This window comes from Papaver somniferum, chromosome 10 (genome assembly GCF_003573695.1).
Source record: "Papaver somniferum cultivar HN1 chromosome 10, ASM357369v1, whole genome shotgun sequence".
NCBI classification, from domain to species: Eukaryota; Viridiplantae; Streptophyta; class Magnoliopsida; order Ranunculales; family Papaveraceae; genus Papaver; species Papaver somniferum.
Window position 1 is genome coordinate 165,063,430 of NC_039367.1, and position 7,706 is coordinate 165,071,135.

The following is a 7,706-nucleotide window of genomic DNA, read 5'->3' on the forward strand; positions in this document are numbered from 1 at the left end:
GTAGGACCAAAATATCGCACAACATTTGTTAGTGTGCGAGGTTCATTAATTTCCTAGTGTGCGAGATGCAATCATTTCCTTAGCATGCGAGAACATAGCACACGTGCGAGAGAAGTTAGCACAAGAATACGACAAGATGAGATGTACTCCACTACATGTGAGCTGTCATCCACTATGTAAATACCTATATAAAGAGAAAGACAGGAGAGAGAAAAGAAGGATACACTTTTAAGAAAGAGACTCACTTTAGGAAAGAGACACACTTTATATAAGGATACATTTTGTAGAGAGAGAAGGTAGAATTATTATTAGTATTATCTTCTTCTTCTTCCTCCATAAAAAACTAGAGCTCAAAATACTCGTTAATGGAGTCTCAATTGTAATCCTTATGTAATTTCTTCAATCATAGTGAAACCTAACCCCGTGGATGTAGATCATATTGATCGAACCACGTAAATCTTACATCCTAATTTATATTTCCATTATCTTTATCTTTATTTTCATATCAAATAAGTTTAGATCTAGAAATCATAATCATGATAGTACAAGGGGTGAGTCGTAGGATTTCCTACAACTACATTTTGGCACTAGAAACACTACCTCATCTTGTTGGTTCAAGAAAGTTTAGTAAAATTGGCTACTGATTGGTGTTGAATTCCACTGGATCTATAAATTTTGAGAGGAAAAGTTAAAGTTTAAATGGAGAAATTGTGTGTTCAAGCGGCAAACATCAACAGCAGTTAAGGAAAGTAAAAGAAAAAGACGGAGATGCAAAATCTACGTCAACTGACGGAAGAAATTGTGATCTGTTAGTGATGCAGAAAGTCTAAACGAAGTAATCAGGAGATCGAAAAGCTTTTCAAAGCTAGCATGTGAAGTTAAATCTATAAAGAAAGAGATATATGCAAAGACAACAAAGAAATCAACGGATGATCGGATGATTTCTGCACGAGCAAAATCAACGGACAGAGGAAAAATCAAAAGATGAAAACTGGAGAATAACATCGCTATTCTACAATGAAAAATCAAGAGACGAAAACTGGAAAGGAAAAATCAACGGATAATTGGATGATTGGATGACTTCTACAATGAACGTGCGATAGCATCGCTCAAGAGAAGAACATCCCAGCAACCGGAGAATAACAGTGTACAAGAAAACTGAAGAGTGCGGCAAATTCGTACTGGAGAATTCGAGTTCAGCACACAGAACGATAGCAGCTACTTCGAAGGAGATGCTAGAGGATAAGGGAGGTACGAGACAACAATATCAGGCAAACAGCTTCGCAGGAGAAAAGATATACAAGAAAAGAGGAGAAGATGAAAGACAAAGGAGATACATAGCTAGAGGTAATGAATCAACGACACAAAATAAGATTTCGGAAGATATTCCCTTCAATGGAATTCGCATAGTAACCTCCCCTTTAGGCTTGATAGCAGTACCATTAAAACCATATATCTTATATGTTGATAGTATAAGATCATCATCTCTTCCACCTATGGTTTTATAAGTATGATAAAATAAGATGTTCACAGAGCTTCCAGTATCGATTAGAATTCTATTAATTACCCATGAACCTTCAGCTTCATCATCCTCATCTTCTTTCGGTTTTGGATTAATTTCTAATTTTACTACCAATGGATCACCTCTTCTCCTTCGGGAATTTCTTCTGCGGTAAAAGAAATGATATGTTTCTGCCATTCCTCTAGTGGCGAGATTTTCGCAATATTCATAATTTCTATTCCATCATTATCTCTTGCGAACATTCTACTCAAAACATCATGAAGATCTTCAATTGTCTTATATGAATTTACGGTAGAGTGACAGAATAGATTTTTTTCTTTTGCACCAACTTCTATGAAGAATGTTTCCTTCTTTTTCATCGCGTTCACTTTGTGATGCTCTGGTGGTGGTGGAAGTGGTTGAGATTGTGGGTTCCTTACCAAAAAGTGGTTTAGTTTTTCTTGATCTATCATTCTCAAAATAATTCTTTTTACATTCCTGGAATCATTTGTTGTATGTCCATGAAAATGATGATAAGAACAAAACTCATGGCTTCTGTGGTTTGGAGGTGGTTCCATTCCCATGTTCCATGGTGTTGGTATATTCTCCATCAATATTATAGCTTCCCATATTTTCTCCACACTTGCATTTAGAGGTGGCATCTCGATTTCTTCTCATACTACCTTTGGACCTCCTTGTCCTCTATTATGGTTTTGTCTTTGACTTTCATAAGTTTCTTGTGGTTGATCGAGTCTTTGAATCTTGTTATTTCCACCACGATTGTAGATATTTCTTTCTCTTTCATACTCCTCTTGATCTCGGCTTCCCACAGCCACTAATTTATGTTGACTGTTACCTGTCACCTTCTCTTTTTGTACTTGCAAAGTATTGCTACTGTATGTATTAGCTTGGGTAATAAGCTTGCATTCGCTGTTTGTGAGTTGGTGTTCTCAATTGGATATGATTCCATTTCATTTTTCCTTTCCTCTAGAGCAATGTATTCTTCTTGAAGTTCTTGCAATTCAGTCATTATGATCGTATTCTTGACTTGGACATACAGTAGGTTTGTCGTAAACATAACATTGATAAATGATAATACAAGAATCTTTCATCTACACGGCCAGCCATTTCGCTACACATAGTTCTCCATCTTTTAGTCAGGTGTTTCAAACTTTCGACAATCCTCTGTTTTAATCCAAACACATCTTTTATACCAGGTCGCGAAGAATTATTACTTATATATGCCCCTAGGAATGTAGTCTTCAAATGATTGAAGGATGTTATTGTATTCTTTGGAAGACCTTCAAACCATTTTAATGCCTATCCTGTTAAGCTGGATGCGAAATATTTGCACAGTACGGCATCATGATTTTCCCATTGCAACATGCACCTCACATAGGCTTTAATGTGTTGAATTGCACAAGTTGTTCCATCAAAAATGCTGGTTAATGTGGGCAAATTGCATTTCGGTGGTATTCATCCTAATTGTACTTCCCTTGTCAATGGAGTTTTCGCAGCTTCTTCTATTGCTTCATCCAATTGTCTTATGCCTACTTCTCCTCTATTATTTAGCATTCTTCTCATTTCTTTTATCTCTTTCAAGATTTGTTTATTTACACCTGAATTTTGATCCATTGGTCTTTTTAATTTCACCTCTCTTCTTCTGCGTTCATGTCTTTATTCTCTCGCGAAATTTTGCATTTCTTCTTCATTATCCTCATCTCGTCTGCTTCTGTGATTCTCTTCCTCATCTTTATCTTGAATTCGCATATAATGATGCCTTTCATTTTCCCCTCCATGATTTTGTTCATTTCTTATCAATTCCATTCGTTGTCTTTCAGCCATCCTCTGTACTCTATCATATTCTTCATTGAGATTACCGTTATTCCGGTTTTGTATACGTCTTCTTTCTCGATTGTCGTGATTGTTCTGGCGAATTGTCTCCTGAAGCTCTTGTTCTTCCATTTTCTCTCTCAATCTTTCAAGTTCGCAGATTAAACGTGCTTGTTCAGCATAATGTCTTTCAATTTCTTCTTCAATCGTCTGTTGATTTCTTTGAGTTTCTCTTTCATGTAAAATTCTTCTTCCTTCCTCTCGATTTCCTTCGCCATCCTGGTCATTTCGTCCCTGACGTTTTCCGTTCTCCTGATTTCCACCATTTTTCCCATCATCAAAAGTTTCATTTTGTGGAATGTAACGATCATTAGCTCTTTCTCTATTTTCGCGATATTTTTCATTAAGATTTGATATTTCTTCTTGAATATTGTTTCCAGCATTGATTGTGGGTGAGTTTCTCCTTATTTCTCTTCTAGTCGATCTTGAATATGATTTTATAATATTTTTCGATCTTCTATTCTGTAGTCTTATATTCTTCATCCTTAATTCGTGATTTTTCCTTGTTAGATTTGCACGTTCTTCTGCCTCAGCTCTTCTTTCTTCATATATTTTTCGTCTCAACGTTTCTAACGCTCCAATTTCCTCATCTCCATGAATTATTCCTTCATCTGCTTCTTGATTTCTCTCTAACTGTCTATGGTTTCTGTTTTGTTGCTCTTCTTCTACTTCTTCTACCGAATTTGATTGCCAAGTGTGTATACTCACCCTATCATAATATGTATTCCTCACTTGTACTAGTGTTTGTTGAATTGGTAGTTAAATTTGATTTTCTCCGTTATTTCTCATTCTAGTAGATTCTCCCATTTCACTTCTTTATCTCCCAGCAATTCTCTTGCTTCTTCTAACAGTAGTCGGTTGTTCTGATGTATTTCTTCTTCTAGCCATTTCTTCAATGTTAACAATATTGCAAGAAATTATGTAAAATTCTTAATCAATCACTCTAAATCTTCACAAATCTCAATATTAATCTTCATCTTTTTCTAGAATCATCTTCAATTCATCCCTGTTTCTAGCGCCATTATGTAGTTGCAGGAAATCCTACACTACACCCCTCATATGATTTCATTATTAATCAACTCATTTTTAGATTTACACTCTTAATTTTATTGATCAATCTTTGAATGTTCTTACAAGAAAAGATAAAGAAATCAAGAATGACCTTTGGTCTAGACTTTCTATCTCCTATTTATTTCTTTCTTCTCTATTATGTAGTTGCAGGAAATCCTACACTACACCCCTCATATGATTTCATTATTACTCAACTCATTTTTAGATTTAAACTATTAATTTTGTTGATCAATCTTTGAATGTTCTTACAATAAAAGATAAAGGAATCAAGAATGACCTCTACTCTAGACTTTCTCTCTCCTATTTACTTGTTTCTTACTCAAAAAAGATCTCTCTCTTTTCTTTACAACTTGAACGACTATTTATAGGGAAATACATAGTGGATGACAGCTAATCTGTCCTTTATTTTCGGATATGACTTGCGACATTCTCGCAATCTTACAAATGTTAAACTCGCAAACTCTCTAATTTTCGCAGGATCATCACATCTTTCTCATGATTTTAGCTGACGTCATTTATTATATCCTTCCTGAAATTGTTCTGCGACGTTGTTGTGTTGTTGATAATTTCGCTGAAATATTGTCGTTGCGAGATTCTGATCCTACATCTTGCCTCTTCTCATAACTTTTCTGAGAAGTAGAGAATGATGTGAGAAATGCCGCAGATGTTCCTCTCTTCATATTCTGCATTTGTCACACGTATTCTTTCTTCCATCTGTTTCTTGACACGTCTTTTGTAACCGTTGCTTTTTAACCATTTATATCTTTCCGTATTAATCGTGTTTATTTTCTCGAGGAGAAATTCCCTCTATATATATTCTTTCTCACTCTCTTTTTCTTTCTTTTTATTTTCTCTGCAACTTCATCGTTTTTCTGCAAATTCCGTTATTGCAACTTTTTTTCTTTCTTCTTCAATCTTTTTAAGTTCTTCTTCATCTTCATACTATTTCTTCTGCAGATATTCACCGTTCGTAATTATCTTCGAAATAATCTTCCTGCTATTGTTTTCCATGGATTCATCAAGGTTAGTTTTCTTTTTTCTTCTTTATGGGTTTTGCTGAAATTGATCTTGTTTATTGCCTTATTTGATGTTGTTTATGTGACTCTCAGTACTCCTATTATTTCAGCAAAAGCGCCTCCAACACTAGATATACAGTTCAGAACCCTAATATTCCCAAATCGCAGCATAAGGTTGTTGCGCATAAAAGAAAGTCTGCGAATGAGAAGGTAGTAAGAAACACTATCCTTTTCTAATAACAATATTGATGCTTCTGTTTCTTATCTGGATTATAATTCGCAGGGTGATAAGGATGTCAATAAACCTCTCAAGAAATCTCTCCACCTTAAAACTGTTCCAACTTCTGTTCCCTTCCACGTACTCATCTCTTCTAAATCTCCTGCGACATCTTCGCAAGATAAACCTTTATCTCCAATTCGGGAAAAAGCTACCTCAGACTTCATTTCTTCAGATGACCTTTCAATGATTGAAACCCCCCTTGTTGATACTTCTGTGAATGAAACCTCTTCTCTTCCTATTGAGAATGTTTCTAAACCTTCTAACACTGTTAGTTCTCTATATGAGTCTCTTCCTCTTTCGAAAGAAACCGTGGAAGGAATAAATATTGCTTTCAATAGAATATGAATAGAGGTTATATAATTGGTTATATTGATCCATCAAAATTTCTTTATCAACACGGGATTCTTCAACAGCAGATTCTATTCCTTCCACGGTTTCTAATTGGTTATATTGAAAGCAATATCTATTCCTTCCACGGTTTCTTTCGAAAGAGGAAGAGACTCATGTAGAGAACTGGCAGTGATAGAAGGTTGAGAAACATTCTCAATAGGAAGAGAAGAGGTTTCATTCACAGAAGGATTAACAAGGGGGGTTTCAATCATTGAAAGGTCAGCTGAAGAAATGAAGTCTGAGGAAGCTTTTTCGCGAATTGGAGATAAAGGTTTATCTTGCGAAGATGTCGCATGAGATTTAGAAGAGATGAGTAAGTGGAAGGGAACAGAAGTTGGAATAGTTTTAAGGTTGCGAGATTTCTTGAGAGGTTTATTGACATCCTTATCACCATGCGAATTATAATCCAGATAAGAAACCGAGGAAACAATATTGTTATTAGAAAAGGATAGTGTTTCTTACTACCTTCTCATTCGCAGACTTTCTTTTATGCGCAACAACCTTATACTGCGATTTGGGAATATTAGGGTTCTGAACTGTAAATCTAGTGTTGGAGGCGTTTTTGCTGAAATAACAAGAGTATGGGAATCACATAAACAACATCAAATAAGGCAATAAACAAGATCAATTTCAGCAAAACCCATAAAGAAGAAAAAAGAAAACTAACCTTGATGAATCCATGGAAAACAATAGTAGGAAGATTATTTCGAAGAAAATTACGAACGATGAAGATCTGCAGTAGAAATAGTATGAAGATGAAGAAGAACTTAAAAAGAATGAAGAAGAAAGAAGAAAAGTTGCAATAAAGGAATTTGCAGAAGAACGATGAAGTTGCAGAGAAAATAAAAAGAAAGAAAAAGAGAGTGAGAAAGAATATATATAGGGAATTTCTCCTCGAGAAAATAAACACGATTAAGCGGTTACAAAGCAACGGTTACAAAAGACGTGTCAAGAAACATATGGAAGAAAGAATACGTGTGATAAATGCAGAATATGAAGAGAGGAACAGCTGCGGCATTTCTCACATCATTCTCTACTTCGCAGAAAAGTTATGAGAAGAGGAAAGATGTAGGATCAGAATCTCGCAACGACAATATTTCAGCGAAATTATCAACAACACAACACAACAGAGTCGCGAAACAATTTCGGGAAGGATATAATAAATGACGTCAGCTAAAATCATGAGAAAGATGTGATGATCCTGCGAAAATTAGAGAGTTTGCGAGTTTAACATTTGTAAGATTGCGAGAATGTCGCAAGTCATATTTGAAAATAAAGGACAGATTAGCTGTCATCCACTATGCATTTCCCTATAAATAGTCGTTCAAGTTGTAAAGAAAAGAGAGAGATCTTTTTTGAGTAAGAAACAAGTAAATAGGACAGAGAAAGTCTAGAATAGAGGTCATTCTTGATTCCTTTATCTTTTATTGTAAGAACATTCAAAGATTGATCAATATAATTAATAGTGTAAATATAAAAATGAGTTGAGTAATAATGAAATCATATGAGGGGTGTAGTGTAGGATTTCCTGCAACTACAAAAATCACTCTTTTCA